The sequence below is a fragment of the Lissotriton vulgaris genome, chromosome 1_1, assembly GCF_964263255.1.
Source record: "Lissotriton vulgaris chromosome 1_1, aLisVul1.2, whole genome shotgun sequence".
Taxonomy (NCBI): domain Eukaryota; kingdom Metazoa; phylum Chordata; class Amphibia; order Caudata; family Salamandridae; genus Lissotriton; species Lissotriton vulgaris.
Window position 1 is genome coordinate 642,537,501 of NC_141685.1, and position 18,352 is coordinate 642,555,852.

Below are 18,352 nucleotides of genomic sequence, written 5' to 3' on the forward strand. Positions count from 1 at the left end.
TTGTAAGCAAAAGAAGGACGAGAGTGTTTCCGACTTCTTTACGAGGTTCGAGGAAGCATTCATTGACCACAGTGGACAGGATATGGGTACCGAGGGTGGTCAGCGATTGTTTGTGGATAAATTTGTTTCAAACTTATTGCCCGATTTGAGCAATAAATTAAAGAATTCGGAAAGTGCATGGGCCGTTTCTACCTCAGCTCAGATATTGGCTACAGCACAATATTATGAGAATAGAGAGAAAGAGGAGAACGACCGTGCTGACAAAAAGACGAAAGAACTAAAAACTAAAGTGTTGTTGCAACAAGCGTATCCTCCGCGTTCAAATCAGAATGCGTCTCAACAGAATAGATCGCAGTCGCAATCGAATCGATCACAGCCACGTAATGATTCCTCCTCCCAAAGATCATCGTTAGGGTACAATCAATGTGCTTATTGTAGACAGGAGGGACACATTAAATTTAATTGCCCTGTTTTGAATGAACGTAATAGTGGTAACTCATCTAGAGGAGGTCGTGGTGGTTCGCAGCAGGCATCACGTGGTAGAGGTCGTGGTGCTCAGAATGATCGTTCTGATAACTCCTCTAATTTTAATAATTGTTTTGATCAACGCGGATCATCACAAGGACGATCTGCGCAGTACAATGTAGACGATTATTACGTCGATCAGGGAACTGACGACAGTAATTACTAGGACAGCCATAGACAAGGAGAGGGAGTGGTATCAGTTCCGGTTGATCAGAGAGGGCCTTACGTCGCAGTTGCTACATCGGGCGTCGTTGAGCCTTTTCTGTTGGACACTGGTGCAGCGAAAAGTTCTATCATGCATTCGAAACTCCCTGGCGCACCTTTGTCTGGCTTAACAAATGTTTCCGTTGGATTCTCTGGCGCCCCTGTTAGCAATCCAGTTTCGTGCCCTTTGCCCCTTACAATAGGGCCACGTGAGCTTCAAGCTCCGTTAATTTTGACTACTGGCTGTGTTGAAAATCTTTTGGGCCTGGATTTGCTTAAACGTTTGTATGCAACTTTGTATTGTTCTCCTGCGGGTGTAAAGCTCACGTTAGGAGAGAGGGTTGTCTCTCCTATGTATTTGTCTCTCGATAAGCTTCCACCGGAATTGAGTTCTCTTCCTGCGTCTTTGTGGGCAACGGGTCCCAATGATGTGGGCCTGCTTGACATCTCCCCTTATGTTGTTCAGTTGAAATCTAATGTGCGATTACCACGTATTCCCCAGTATCGTATCTCTCTTGATGGTGAACGAGCATTGTTGGCGATCATTTATGATTTGATCGAGAAAGACGTTATTGAAGAGACTCGGGGAAACGTGTGCAACAGCCCTGTACTGCCCATTCTTAAACGTACTGATCCTTCTAAACCACCTGTTTATCGTTTTGTTATTGATTTACGGGAGGTGAATAAAATAGTGGTTCCTCAATTCCCTGTTGTGCCTGACATCACGGCGCTACTGACTCTGATTCCAGCCTCTGCATCGTGGTTTTCGGTGATTGACTTGAAAAATGCGTTTTTCAGCATCCCGATTGCCGAGGAGAGCAGGGACCTTTTCGGTTTCTCTCTTGGTGGGCGCAGCTTCCGGTTCAAACGCGCTCCTCAGGGCTACTGTGAAAGTCCATCGATTTACAGTCAAGCCTTGAAGGGTCAACTGGATGCGTTTAGGTTGCCGGTCGGTGCGGCTTTAATCCAATATGTCGACGACTTATTGGTGGCTGCCGATACTCAGGACATTTGCAAAATTGCTACGGTGTCATTGCTGCAACATCTCTGTGAGTTGAATCATAAGGTGTCACCTTCTAAACTCCAATATTGTTGTCAAGAAGTGACCTATCTAGGTCACTTATTGTCAAAGGAGGGAAGGCGGTTGACCCCAGAGAGAATTGCAGCGATTGCGCGAATGGCTGTGCCACAAACCCAAAGAGATGTGCGTGCCTTTCTAGGTATCACGTCGTACTGCAGGCAATGGATTCCTAATTTTTCATTGCTAGCGAAACCATTGGTGGCTCTTACGTGCAAGGATGTTTCAACTCCTTTACCATGGACGGAAGAATGTCAGAAAAGTTTTTCTGAATTGCGTGATTCATTGTGTTCGGCTCCTGTGTTGGGTACTCCTGACTACAGTAAGCCGTTTACATTATATGTTCACGAGAGGGAAGGTTGTGCTTTGAGTGTCTTAACTCAACCTTTTGGTGGTAAACAGCGTCCATGCGCATATTTTTCCTCGACCTTGGACCCAGTAGCTAGAGCATTGCCGAGTTGTTTGAGAGCAACTGCGGCAGCTGCGGTCTCCATCCGACAATCAGCAGGACTGGTCATGGATAATATGCTTACGGTGATGGTTCCGCATGCAGTCGATACTCTTTTGAATCGTACGAAAACTCAGCACTTGACGAGTGCGAGGTTGTCCGGGTACGAGTTGACGTTGCTGGCAAGTCATATTCAGATAAAACGTTGTAATGTTCTGAACCCGGCAACTTTGTTACCAATTAGCGCAGAGTCAGACGAAGTAGCAGAACATGATTGCTACTTGAGGACAGAGGAAGAAACAAAAGGTCGAGTGGACCTTAAAAACACCCCATTGGAAGATCCGGACGGTACACTGTATGTGGATGGATCATGTTTTAAGTTGCCGAATGGCGATGTGACTACCGCCTATGCTGTGGTAACGTTGAATACTGTTGTTGAGACTGCAAGGTTGAATCAGAATTCTGCCCAAGCTGCAGAGTTGATCGCTCTCACTAGAGCGTGCGTGTTAGCAAAAGGGAAACGTGTGAATGTGTTTACCGATAGCCAATATGCGTTTGGCGTCGCACATAGTTTTGGTCGATTGTGGAGAGAGAGAGGTTTCTTGACATCGCATGGTACGAAGATTCAGCATGGACAGCTTGTGAATGATCTTTTGGATGCACTGACGTTGCCTAAGCAAGTAGCGATTGTTAAATGTAGTGCGCATCTTTAGGTGACGGATGATGTGGGTCGTGGTAATGCGTTTGCGGATGAGATTGCTAAGGAGACTGCCCGGAACCTTAGCACTCGAATGTATGTGACGAGTTCGGTTAGGTGGCCTACAGAATCGAGCACGTGTGAAGACACTATTGAAAGCGTGAAAGAAATTCAGAATGAGGCCACAGAGATTGAAAAGGTGAAATGGAAAGAAAGCACGGGAAAGTTGGATGCGAGTGGTTGTTGGATTGATTTGTCGGATCAGAAAAGATGGTTGTTGCCTGATGCATATGTGCTGGCCGTTGTGACAATGGCACATGGGTTAGCACATATTAGCGCGAAAGGTATTTGTAAGTTGCTGTCCCCTGTATGGAAGAATGATGGTATCACGAAATGTGCTGAACGTCTGGTGAAGAATTGTATGGTGTGTATGATGTACAATCCTGGCAAAGGAACCCCAACTCCTCCTGGCAGTTTTGCTCCCCCTTCATGTCCCTTTGAGGTGATCCAATTGGACTTCATCCATATGGAGCGATGCAATAACCTGAAATACGTTTTAGTTGTGGTTTGCGCATTCTCCCGATGGATCGAGGCCTATCCTCTCAAAGACAATACTGCTTTGTCTACTGCGAAAATCCTACTGAAGGAATATTTTCCTCGGTATGGAATGCCTAGAGTCGTGTGGTCAGATAACGGAAGTGAGTTTGTGGGTAGTGTGATGAAGAGTGTGTGTAAGGGCCTTGGAATTAATCAGAAATTCCACAGCGCCAATCATCCTCAGTCAGCTGGGTTGGTTGAGGGGTACAACGGCACCCTTAAACTAAAGCTAGCGAAGATTCAGGCTACGACTGGTCTTTCGTGGCCTGACGCTTTACCTTTAGCATTACTGTCAACTAGGACGACTGTACACTCCCGAGTAGGGCTTAGCCCCTATGAAATAGTGTTCGGCCGTCCTGCGAATGTGTGGGGGGTTCCTAGGCCAGGAATGTTCTGTGATCTTGAGTACCCAATGTTGATCGATTATCTACATGACTTGACTGCTAAACTGAGGTTAATTCACCAACAGGTTTACGACGCATTGCCGACGCAGACGGAGGGTCCAGGCCACCAGCTCCAGCCCGGAGATTGGGTGGTGACGAGAAATTTTTCACGCAAGAATAACCTGGACCCGAGGTTTACTGGACCCTACCAGGTGCTCCTGGCCACGAGGACTGCTGTTCGTCTCGAGGGACGTAAGAATTGGGTGCATGCCACCCATACCAAAAAGGTCCCTATCCCTTTGCCGGCAGACCCGTGGGTAAGGAGAGGCATTGCATCAACTGAAACCGAAGGATTGCTGGTGTTTGTACCTTTCAGCGACGCGCAGCCTGTTGGAGAATCCTCGGCGCAGCAGAAAGACACTGTTGAACAATTATCATCAAAAGACTCAAGACCAGAACACTCAACTGATCAGCAGGACGCTGTCTCTTCAACGGATCCTTTGTTCGACGAGCAGACACGTCCTGGGAAAACCCGATACTTTCTGCGATCTCGTACTAAAGACTAATAAAAGATCCTGCTTTACTGTATTGATAACTGCATTATCCCGTTTTCCGTGATCAGTTTGAACGTTCATATTATTGTAATTATTTTTGTACATATTCATTGAGCTTATTTCCTTACATTTTTACTTCCACAGCTGAGAGACTTTGTTTTTGCATATTGTGCAGTAAAGGCCGTAGGGCCGCGCGCGTACTTCCTTCTGGATAGTAGGTCTTGACGCTAGGTTAAAGGCCGTTGGTTCCTGGGAACTCCTAGGGATTGACTATTGCTACACAGAACGAAGTGCGTCAAGAAACGTTGCGGACGGTCGTAGGGAATGGCATTCTCGAAGCTGAATGATTTGGAGGGAGCTCAGGCTCATAGATTCAAGCTGCAGCAACTCAGTCGTACCAAATGTTTTATATTCCAACTGTTTGTATTGTTTTTGACTGTTTCTGCATTATTGGCGGGTGGGGTGTATTACACGATGTCTTACTTCATACCTTCTGCTACACCTACTCCTACTTCTGACCCTAAACTTACCTCCACTGTTTCTCCTCATTCCTTTCATATGTTACCCGAACACGAACAGGCTAGACGTGTAGAATTCCGCAACAATTCCTTTATTCAGCTCCTACATCAGCATCAGTTAGTGGTTAACACTACTAATTGTTGGGTGTGTGGGTTGATGCCACATACTACGGATAAGGGAATTCCATATCTGGTGTTACCGTATAGTTCCCAAGGGTCAGCTCGAGCATTTCAGACAATGTTTCGAAGCGCATTGGGTTTCCACCCCATTCGAGAACCACGTTCCCCCTACTCTGGTCCTACCTCGTATCAAAAACCTTTGTCGATAGCAATAGAGGATTTGGATAGCGATATCTATGATCCCTCGCTTATTCCCGAAGAAGAGGTACAAGCCTATAGGGTCCTAAGTAGAGGCGAATATAGTGTGTTCACCAGTGAAAAGCAGCTTAAAAGCTCGCCTCCAATATGGGTCGTTCCCCACACTGGTAATTTTTGTCTCATGGGTCGTGGCCGAAGATCGCAAGCCCGACTTGGAGCAAGTGCTTGCACTGAAAATTACATACTGCCGATGTTCTCGTCCCCTGTGTTTCTGGCTGCCAAGGGTACATACTTTATCTGTTATGATCGTGCATATGCATGGTTGCCCGCTGACTTCATGGGCTCATGTTTTATTGCGAATCTGTTGCCCCCGACATTCACTGTAGATGCCGATTATCATAAGACTAGAGTTGTGCGAGGCGTAATTAGCGAAGAGGATACTGCCGGTCAAGAGGCAGGAGACTTTTTCAAGGGTTTCCTCCCGTTTTGGGGACCTATGGTTAATAGTAGGAACCTGAGACAGTTGACTCGAGTGGTGGAATCAACAGCTAACATTACCGCCAGTGCCCTTGGTAATATCACCACAGAACTTCAGGCGGATAGATTTATGACGTTACAAAACCGTATGGTTTTAGATGTCATCTTAGCAGATCGAGGTGGGGTATGTAAGGTGATCCATTCGAGCTGCTGCATCTTCATTCCAGATAACGCTCCGACTGTCTATCAAGCCATCTCGAGGTTGCATAAGATCTCCGAATCCATACACGTGGATGTAGGGGATTGGACGCTACTTGGATGGTTTTGGGGCCTGATGTCGACTTGGGGTTGGAAGATTCTGATGATCGTCGGAGTTGTTGTGGTGTTCCTGTTCACGTGTTGCCTTTGTGTGCAGTGCGGTCCTGCCTTATGTGGCCTCTGTGCTACAACGTGTATGAGACAGCCACCTGTTACCAAGGTGACCCGGTTGGACAGAGCTATGCTACAGCAACATCTCGATGGTCTGATGAATATCGAATATGATTCCGACTAGTGCTTGCCTACATGAGGGCAAAAGGAGCGTCTGAGGTTCCGTGACAATTGTAAGTGGTGCATTCGACTCGCACGAATATAGTCGAGTCTGGTATCTATGAACCGCAAATGACGAGTTTAGTGGGTGTACGCAGTTTCGCTGTGCTAACCCAAACCGTTCGTCTGTTACGTGGGTATTTCTATCTGTACCCACGGGTTCCATCTTAGATACGGCATCCATTTTGTCTCTTGCCCTCAAGTAGCCAGCGAACGGACGTTGTCCGCTTCGCGACCCTGGGACTCCCGAGATATTTGCGGAAGACACATGTCTTTTGTAAGTGTCTTTATGATGAGGGGGTTGCTACTGTAAAGCAGATGGCGCCGCTCGAGGCTCATCTTGCTGCACGAACTTATTGTCTCAGCCGTGCATCTCATTAGGCACGTCCCTTTGATGCCTGTATCTCGTGTTTCTCGATACCTCCCCTTTTACACCCTTTCCGATCTCCCTACTGTTCCCCTCTTCCTCTGCACCTGTCCTTGTTCTTATTTTGATCTGTTTTACTGCTGATTGGAATTCGCTAATGGTGGGAAGATGGGTTTTTACAGTTGGGAACCGCCAAATGTTTCCGCACTTATGTTCCGGACCTCATGTGTTTCAAAGTGACCAAAGCGACCCCTCTGGGGGATAATGGTGGGAACCGGGTTGTAAACCTTTGTGTACCATGTTGTTCTATGGGTAAAAACTGTATAAAAGGAGCGATCCACAGAACCAATTTGAAGCAGTCTTCCCGAACTACACTCGATGTACTTCTGTGATTTCAATGTTTCCCTGCAGCAAATAAACCTTGAATCTTTGACGCCGAAGGAAGTGTCCCGTGTCTCTGTCATTCGTACGCCGGAGCAGGTTACCCACGAAGGTTTCAGGTGTTGTGCCCTGGCACCGCTGGGTCCTACAAAACCCAGTCCTTCACAATGCTATCCCTAAGGATGAAGGACAGGCATATATTGGTTGGAATGTCACTGGGTATAACACTAGCTTGACAGAGAAGGAGAGACGGAAGAGGTCTCCCCGATTTGAATCATACCCCATCGAGGTCACTTTTGTTTACGTGGTGATGGTCGAAATCCGAAAGCTCAGCTAGGTGAGAGTGTGTGTGCTCAAACCTACGTTTATGCATCCCAGACTTCTCCTCCGTTTGTGCCAGATAAAGGTACATATTTTGTATGTCACGACAGAGCCTACACATGGTTGCCACCGGATTTTTCAGGCACATGTTATGTAGCGTTTTTGCTTCCCCCTACGTACACGGCTGCTATGGATTACCACAGGACGAGATATGTTAGAGGTGTCTTTGATAAGGAAGATACCGCAGCACAGGAAGTAGGAGATTTCTTCAAGGGTTTCCTACCCTTTTGGGGTCCTATGGCCAACAGCAGACACATACGACAGCTTACGAGAGTGGTTGAGGCCACTATAAATGAGACTGCAGATGCTCTTAGCGATATTACAGTGGAGGTACAGGCTGATCGTGTTATGACCTTGCAGAATCGTGTTGCGTTGGATGTTATATTGGCAGATAGAGGAGGGGTATGCAAATTGATCCAATCTAGTTGTTGCGTTTATATACCAGATAACGCCCCGACAGTGTACCAAGCCATTTCCAGATTGCATAAAGTTTCTGAGTCTATTCATGTAGACGAAGGAAACTGGTCGTTGATTGGATGGTTTTGGGAATTGTTGTCTAAATGGGGATGGAAAGTTCTGATTTTCTTTGGTATGGCTCTAGCTATTCTCTTCTCTTGTTGTGTTTGTACCCAGTGTGCTCCCACCGTTTGTGGTCTTTGTGCTACGATGTGTGTGCGGAGATCTGTCCCGAGGAGAGAAGTAGAGAGTAATAGGATGATGCTCCAGCAACACCTAGATGGTCTGATGATGATAGACCTAGATTCAGATTAATGTGAGTTTAGGTTATTGCCTATGTAATGGCAAAAGGAGGGTCTGTGGTTCCGTGAAAATGGGCCTCGTTACAAAAGGACATGGTTCTGTCACGATTTTGGTGATGTCGGTAGGCGTGGGCGGAAAATCCGTTCCGCTCGCGGATTTTGCGGATTTTCGGGAAATCCGCAATCCGCGAGATTTGCGAATTTCCCGCAAAATCCGCAAATCCGCGAGCAGCGGATTTTGCTCGCACTGCTCGCACTGTTCGCGTGAGTTCGCGCCCCGCGAATAAGTGCAAAATTGCAGAAATACGATCTTGGCAAAAAGTAACTACTTACCAGGTTCAAAAGTTCAGGCACATCATTAGTAGCCATTTCCTGTAGTGCTTCCTGAGGGGCCCCTCCAGAGTTCAGTTGCCAGTTGAAACTATTATGTGACCCTGCTCTGAACCTCAGAATAGTTACACATATGCCACAAAGGTCCTGAATTACAGCTAAGGGAGACAAGCAGGAGCCAGGCTGGAAGTTAAAATCCATTAATCAGCCCCTAATTCATTATTGTCAGTTGGGGCAGGGCAGGTGTTGTAACTAATTTTGCAACAATGAAAGCACTTAGCAAGTGCAAAAGATCACTAATCAGGGCGCACTAAGGAAGCAGGTGCCAGCTAAAAAAATATTCTGTGACACATTAATCAGCCCCAAATTAATTCAGGTCACTTGAGGCAGGGAAGGTGTGCTTTGCTTTGCCGAAAATAATGTACACTGGACAACCAGAGGGTGTAGTGATGAAACAGAGGGTGGCATGGGTGGGCCAGAGGGTGGCATGAGTAGTCAGAGAGTGGCAGTGGTGACAGAGAGTGGCAGTGATGAAGAAGAGTGTCCCAAACAGGCTGGACACGTAGAAACAACAAGTTCGCAAAACTTGCGACCCGACAGGTAAGTTCGCAAAGTGCGAAATTGTAAAAACCCTCGCGAACTGGCAGAAACACGGGCGAACACAAAAAAAAAAAAAAATCCGCAAATTCGCGGGAATTCGCGGATTTTGCGGATTGCGAATCCGCAAATCCGCAAAATTCGCGAACGCGAGATCCGCAAAATTCGCTCATGCTTAGATGTCGGGCCGTATTTAGCGAGTGCAGCTAATGTGGAGTGAATTCGTCATGTTAGCTAGCGAGTTCACCGTGTATTTGGAGATTTCGTTTCGAACATGGGTTCCATTTTCTTTAGGCCTCCATTTTGTCTTGCCATCACGCAGGCCGACAAATGTGGTCGAACGAACGAAGCAACCTGGCCTTTACGTATTCTTACACACTAACAGGGTCTTTCTTGACTTCGAGGTGAATCGTAAGAATCTAATGCCTTCGCCTGAAACTGACCCTGCCAAGTCAATTTCAATGGTTTGATCGTTGTCTGAGATTACCAATCATTGTTCAGGACATCGTTAACTTTTAGTCTCCTTACACATGCCTTATCTTGCTCACTATCAGACATTGTTTCCTTTCCTATGTTCTTTATTACATGCATTGTGCCTTTTAATTATGTGTTTGTCCTGCTTGTGGAAATTGGATTTGGGACATTCCCAATGAATATCTTTGGGTTGGGACATTGCAAACTGAGCTTTTCGTCATGTGATACTTTGTTTGAGAACGTATTTCATTGGTTAACTTTTGCTGCAGTGGGAGTATATGTTCATAAATGCGAAAATTGAGTATAAAAGGACATGTCTTGCTCTACAAATTTGAGCAGTCTCCTGAAATACCTCCATGCTGTGTTTCTAGGATCACTGTTACTAGCTGCAGCTAATAAACTTGGTCTCTGACGCCACCCAGAAGTATTCCGTGTCTCTGTAAACCAAGACAGGTGAATCCGAAGACTTTGGGCGTGCCCCTCGCGCCGCTGGGTTCTAAAAGCCCGGTTCTTCAGTACCACGCGGGTCACTCTGAGACCAAAGCTCCATTGCATAAAAAGTACTTAGCACTCACGAGGACAAATCCAATAGGTTTATTGGCAAAACATTCTCACTATATATATATATATATATATATATATATATATATATATATATATATATCGAATATAGGATTATCCAGAACTTTTCAAAATAATCATCCGGCACTCCGGGTACAGTTTCAAAAACACTCGGGCATTATTAATGACGAGATAACAACATCTACGCGTTTTAGCAGACTCATGCTTCCTTGTTCACGATATATATATATCGAACAAGGGCGGACGCCCGAAACGCGTAAGATCTGGTGGCCTTGAGCGCTCAATAAATCGTTTTAGCCCATAACGGACGTTGGAGTGGCGTGGCTTTCTTTCCCATCATTGCTGTGGCGGCTGCTGCGCTGGTTTGGTGAGAGAGCTGCATTTGCGCATATATATATATATATATATATATATATATATATATATATATATATATATATATATATATATATATATATATATATATATATATGCATATATATATGCATATATATATATATATATATATATATAGAGAGAGAGAGAGAGAGAGAGAGAGAGAGAGTGAGAGAGGGGGGGGGGGAGGGAGAGAGAGAGTTGTTTGGGTATGAGTGAATCTATCTATCTGTCGAGGTGCCTATCTACTTATCTGTCTGCCTAAAAGGAATAATATGAGTATGTACACCACATGTACAGGGCAAAGCAGAGCCTCGCTCTGATCTCTGACTGCAGACAACCGAATGTAAAAGCATCTCCAATTTGTATCCAGAAATAACTTAATGAAAACATCTGGAAAGTACACAGCATGGTAAGCCCTATCACCCTTTCATTCCAATGAATTACATTACATTGTCTATTATAACAGAAAGTAGTTCATACTCTCTATAGATTTAAACATCAGAAATCAAGACACTGCACACCAGTGATTATTGAGCAAATAACAGTGGCCAGCAATCTAACACTTGCAAAACATTCAAAAATACATTTACTAATGGAACTCTCCGAACATTTGTTACTTTGATAATAGTAGCAACGCTTTCCTCCATGCCTAAACATGTGTTATTTGTTTATTGATTTGCTTAAAATAGCCATAAATAATGATTCCCGTCCGCTCCTTGTCACTAAGCCTTAATGTGCAAGCCCAGATGGTTGCTACAGAAACCGCGCTTTTATAGCCAAAGAGCGCTCCGAGGCTACTGGTTGCTTTTTTGGCTCAGGATCTGTAATTATTAACCCACACTCTCATTTCAACGTGCTTGGACCACGGGAGTGCTCTGTCTGCTGAATTACCTGTGTGTTTGACCCCAGGTCCGCAGCTTGTGAATACTGTGAGACTCACTCCCTTTCAGCGATGGCTTCAGGCGCTGCTACTGGATAGGCAGTGGACCAGATCCAATATATTTGCATTTCTCCCCTCTTCAACAAAGGGCGACAGCTCACTGCTTAAGGCTTAGATCCAGTCTTCCTTTTCTACCCAAGGGTTTTAAATCCTGCTCTGGTGCATTGTTCATTCGAGTTTTACTTCTTGTGTGGTGGATCTCCTCCAGTTAGCTAGAAACTCTATGCTCAGCTCATTTTTACTGATTTACACCCATATTTGTGTATTAGATGTATCTCACTTCACAACTAGCTTTTCTCTTAAATCAGTTTCCAGTAACAAGAAGGGTCTCCTTTATGACAAAGTTACGCAGTGCAGTGCAACAAGTCTTTTTGTTGCACTGTACTGCACTGCGTGACAGGGAACGGGCAAGAGAAAGCTGTATTTAAAACAATACGCCACATTCCACCCATTGTCCCTGCGCTGGTGCCCTTTTGGATGCCTACCGCAGTGATGACAATCCACCTTACAACGCAGGTACCATGATGCAAGGGTGCCTGCGTTGTAAGATGGATTGTTCTTTACATGAAGGGGCACCTTCCTGCACAAAATCAATCCCCTGAGGCATTCACCTCTTTCTATGTGTGCTGTAGAATGCAGCTTACATAGAAAGATAAAGAAACAAGAAGAAATAAAGCTATTTCTCCTAATTATTCCTCACCTTGGATGGCATAGAATTATGACGCATTCTCACGTCTACAACTTTTGGTAAATGTGAGAATGCGTCAAAATCTATGGATGTTTCATATGACCCCCCCCCCCCAAAAAAAAACAGGAAATGCACCCCTGGTGCATAGTAACACCACAAAGCGAATTGTGCTGCGTTGTGTTACTCTGGATTTATTGAAGCCACTCAGGGCCACGCAAGGGGGCCTTGCATATCTTCATAAATCGCATTTTTAGCTTGCATCGTTCATTCACCAAGTTCCATGGTGCAAGCGCAACGCAACCTCACTCATAAACATGCCCCTTATTGTATGAAGCCCACTGCTCATTCTAAAGGCCCGGCCTAATATTTCTTCAAAACAATCTCTGCTCCAAAAATCTAGACTTCTGGGCAGAAGACATGCCCCACTGCTAGCTGTACCACCATTCGGAAAATCCTGAATATTTAGAACCCCGTTTTCTTTTCAGGTAGCCAAACTCTGGAATTCGATGCCTGCCAGAATCACTTTCAGTATCAGAAAGCATTAATTGTTCAATTTTACAAATTCTGCCCAGTTATTTCAAACCACACTAACTGGTAAATTTAATTGATGTGGCTGTGTCTATATTTCACACTCTCAGGCTTATACACTGAAATATACATTGCACCATGTTTGGAGCATGCATTCATGTCTTGCACACTTCAAAAAACATCCCTAACAGACATCTAAGAAAAGGGTGCTTAGGAACCAATGACATTTGAAACATTTTGTATACTTATTGAAATACATTTTCTTCAGTGATATGACTTGCTTTAAAGGTTTTGCAATTAAATATTTCACATTCTTTATTTGCTTATGTTTCTTAATTTTCCATAGGGAATTATTTTCACCTCCAAAAGAATTACAAAGAAATTGATGAACATAATGCATACTATGGACAGAGAAGTGTGTGACGCTGAAGAATCAAAGAACAGTCAACATCAGTAAAGTGTTGAATGGTACATAATTATGGACATGTGATCAACTTTAAAAATTATTTCTGAATGAGACAGACATTGTAGTTTTCTTCACATAAGCTTGGCGCCCAAAGGCACTCAAAAGAAACACCATAATGAAGAACAAACTATGAGATTTAAAATTCAATGCTCATGTATCTCTAACATCTGGTGCAAATAACTGTCTAAAAATAGCGCCTGAAAAGTGTGCACCATTTATTATTTTTTTCTCATAGATATTGAGGCATGTAGACATAATATCTTTGTGACAGAACTTCAATATGGTTGTTGCATTTCTGTAGAAAGACCAAGACATTGGATGAGCAATCCCCTGCATGGGAACCTCTTGCGTCCAGTGACATAAGAGAAGTCATTTCCCAGGTGTAATTTGCCCATTACCTCCCATCCCAAGGCTCAAAGGAAATCTGAGGATGATATTTCATAAGGAAGACCATCTTTTGAAATGCATATTCAAGCACTCACCTACCCAGATGCAAATATATATCTACTTTTGAGTTGTCCTTTTTAAGTCATTCCCCTCCACTGTCTGGTTTGCTAAAGACATCTTGGGGACATCAGAAAGCTGGCCTAAGGATGCATGAGGGCGGTAAACAACCATTACGACGCGGTCATAACACCGCAGTACCATTACAACGCAGATTTTAGTTTCGCAAGTCGTTACCACGACTTGCGCTGGAGGGCGCTCTAGACTAAGGAATAGTGTGATTTACTATTCCAACACCTTCCCTACTGTATGTAGGCTGGAGTTGGAATAGTAAATCATACTATTCCTAAGTCCAGCACCCTACAGCGCAAGTAACGACTTGCGTTGTAAAAGCTGCGTTGTGATGGTACTGCGGTGTTATGTACTGCATTGTACCATCATACATCCATTCAGCCTGTTGCTTTTCATTGGCTTTGTGGTTTGTAACTCACTTTTCTCGCTATCTGTTTGCTGGCTTTATTTGCATTAGACTGTCCAGCTTGAGTTCATCCCTCCTGTTCCTCAAAACGTGTTTACTGTATTCTTCTACAAACTTGCTTTCTGTAAACAGACCTTTTAATCATGTTCTTATCTTGTCACATTTGCTGTGCATTCGAAAACAGAGGTCGATAGTCATTGTCAAGCTCTCTCTCTCTTTCCAAACTATGCCACTCTACTCCACTCTATGCGACGCCACTCCATTCTGCGACACTCCACTCAACTCCACTCTACGACATGCTACTCCACTCTAAGACACTCTACAACACACCACTCAGCTTCACGTCATTCCAATGAATGTCAATCGCCCCATGACACAACATGCCACTCCACTCTACAACCCTGTACTTCACTTTTCCCCACTCCAACCTACCTCACTAACCTCCAATCTATCCCACTCCACTCCAATGTACCCCCCACTCCACTTCACTGCAATCTACCCCAATCTACTCCACTCCAATATACCCGCTCCACTCGACCCAATCTATATACAGTATTTAAGGCGCCATGAAATGATTATGAACATGCTAGAGTTGTGTCTTAAAAGCAATAGTTACATTTTTCATAACAAAATGTACAGACAAATCCATAGCCATGGATACTAAATTATCTCCAAGTTATGCTAATCTAAATCCAGGATGGTGGAAAGAGAATATATTGGGGGGGAAAGAATTTCAAAGCGTGACAACTCATGTGGAAACTGGCCATTGTTACATTAATAACTTGCTTATAATCTTGTCTGGGGCCGAGGAAGAAGCAAATATGTTTATCACTAAATGCAATAATGAATCATGAAATTTGAGCTTTACTGGAAGTGTACATAAAACTACAAAGACCTTCCATGGTCTTGAAATCAAAGTGAAAATTGGAACACTATAAGTCCAGGTACACAGGAAAGAGACTGCAGGGAATAGTGTATTGAAAGCCGGCAGTTCCCATCTAAAAAGAGTATTGGGTAATATTCCTTATGGAGAACTCTTAAAACTCTCAAGCATAAAGAGGAATTGTAGTTTGGAATGTAAGTTTTAATGCAAACAGAAAATGTGGTACCAAAGGTTTCTCGAACACAGGCTATGCAAAGCAAAAATTGCTATCAAAACAAAGAGATGAATTGATATGTAGAGAAAGCAGTGGGGAATGAACCTTTGAAACTTATAAAGGAGTATAATAAAGATTTTTAGTTAATAAATAAATCTGTCAAAACATACTGGAATGTTCTCCCAACTGAAAATATTAACAAACAGAAAACAATCTCACAACCTAATATTTCATATTTGAGAGCTAACTCATTAAAAGATTACTTTTTCCATTGTTTTTTAAGAGATGACCGAGATCACAAGATATCAACCTTGAAAGCATTCTTTCCTTTTAGAAAATATGGTGTCCACAACAACAATAAACCAGCATTGGCATAGCCAATAGGTCTCGCCTTTGGGACCTTATATGTATTTAATTATGCAGCACAATATCCTTGGTGCAACATCAACTGTTGCATGGCTAAACACTTATAATGTCCCAAAGGCGAGACCTATTGGCTATGCCAATGCTTGTGTTTATGCTGCTTTAACTCTGCTAGTACCACCAATGCCTTTGTGGATTCACTTGTGCTATACAAATGATCAGATTGTTGACTCTAGTGGTAAAGCAACTTGCTTTGTGTGTATACACTGACAGTCTCACTAGTGCATATTTTACTGTCGTTTGTGAAAAAAACAAATCTAAAAAAACATTACTATAGTAAAACTCAGGAGTTGTGTGATCAAAATTCCCTGAAGATTGTGCTACTGTTGTGAATAGCTCATTAATAAATAACAGACATGAACCCTCACCAAAAACACACTGGTTCACGTGGTCCAAGACAGTCTGCACACCCTCAACACATAATACACAAATCGGTAGGGCCATGGGACAAACAACCGAGATTTCCATGTCTGCAGTCCATTAAAGCGGCAAGTACGACTCTGGGTGATGCCTAGAGACACCCATTCAAATATCACAAATGCGCTGATAAAAGGCTAAAATGTGAAGACAAAGTTGTACTCAATGAAAACGAAGGCAAAATGAGCACTATCACATGTAAATAAAGAAGCTGCCTGCTGTAGTAAAACAATATACCATACAAGTAGTCTTTCGAAATGAAGCACAAAACACTTTGATAATGTGCTTTGTACAGTAAACGTTGGTACGCTGTAAAACGATTACCCTTCAAATGCATTACTTATTCAATGTAAGAATAGTAAAACCCCTTACTTACCTCTTACAAGGTAAAGAGGGTACGGTGCGAGATAATTAAAAAACTATATGGCCCCTGCGTGCCTGTAGATGCTGACGGGGAGGGGTGGGGGAGTGCGGCCGAGAGCACACAAAGCGTTTCCCTTGTGGGAGCGAGCAGGGGCACCATCTGCTAGAAAGTTAATTACAAACAGATGTTGTGAAAGCTCGCTCCCGCAAGGGAATCGCCAAATGTGCACGTGTTGAACCAAAGAGGCAATGGCAACAGAAGTACCAACTTCAAGCCGGTAATGAGAAATGAAGGCATGAGGGGAAGACCAAGTGGTCGATCAGCCAAACACCCAAGGAAACAACCGGAAAGGCGGACCAAGAAACCGCAACAAACCAGAAGAATGCCCCCAAAACGAACGAGAGGGATCCACCGATTGAAACAGGCACCAAAAGGAGAGCCACCCAAATCCACCGGTCGAGAGCGGAAGAGATGGCAACAGACGCTTACGGGGCAGCCAAAATGACAAACAAGAGACCACCACAGAAAAAGCAGCCGTGTAAGACCAAGAATACATCAAGGCACGCCACACAACCAAAAATGTGCAAAGGAGTCAACAGGAAGCAACACCCCAGCCGACAGACTAAGAAGATCACAAGCAGGCACAAAAGAAGGAAGAGTATGCAAGAGCACCGAAACCTTCCAAACGTCATAAACAGCAAGTCCCCACACTCCAACTGACCAATGGACTCCTCTGCAATGCACCCACACCAACGGAAGGTCCCACAGGGAGGAGATAACCCAGGATAAGGGGGTAGAAGGGCCAGAGGCACGAAAGACGAGCTTCCAAAAGGCCCCACAGACACAAAAGGGAGACCAAGAAAAAGCTCCAAAGGTATCCCCCCCAAACATGGAGGGTAGAAAGGGCCAAGCCCAACCAACACCAACCCCCCCCCCCCAAAAAAAACATCCAGGACCCAACCAGGAGCCAAATCATAGTGCAGACCCCAATAGCAAAGGAGACCCAAAGCGCAGCGAAAGACAACAAAGCAGAGGGGCGCCCCCACAGCGGAACAAGGCCCGCAACTCCAAATGAACAATCATTCAGGAACAGGGAACACTGCACAAGAGCCAACCCAGAAGGAACACGGACCGGAACACCGGAAGATGAGTCGAAGGGTCCAAAAAATGGATATGAAAGGAACGGCAACGCCCAGCCCAGAAGCAACGTCGCCACCAACAACAGAGGAAACCACGGGGGCAAAGCCAACCCGGAACCACCAGAGGCACCAAAGCCCCAACACACCCAAACCTCAGCACAAGTGCCGGAAGTAGGGGAACCAGAGGAAGGCAGACAACAGGCTCCTCGGCCGCTGGAAGGACAACGCATCCACCTCCAAGCCCACGAAAAAGGCACAAAAGAGGAGAAACAACGGAACTTGCCAAGGACCGAAGAAGCAAAAAAGTCCACCACCCGATATTCAAAACACCACAACAATGGCAGAAATACCATCTGAAGCAGATAAAAAGACCCCATGGAGGGAAGATCCCACACAGACAGCCCGTCAACACACTCCCCCAGTCCAGGGGAGAAACTGCAGACAGTGAGGCCAACCATGACCCCGGCATGCAACAATGGAGTCGACAGAGGAAACTGAGGGAACGAACAACGTAACCCTCCCTACAGAGAGAGGCAGAACATGACAACATGAGAGTCCGCCCGGACACTAACACGGCGAACCACCAGCAAGGTTGGTAAACGTCCAGCGGCCCAACAGAACAGCCTTCAGCCCCCTGCAACGGAGAACAAGAAAGCAGAGCCACCGACCACCAGTCCGCATCGAAGAGTCATCCAGAAAAGCCCCCCCAAGGTCACAGACAGACACGCGCAGC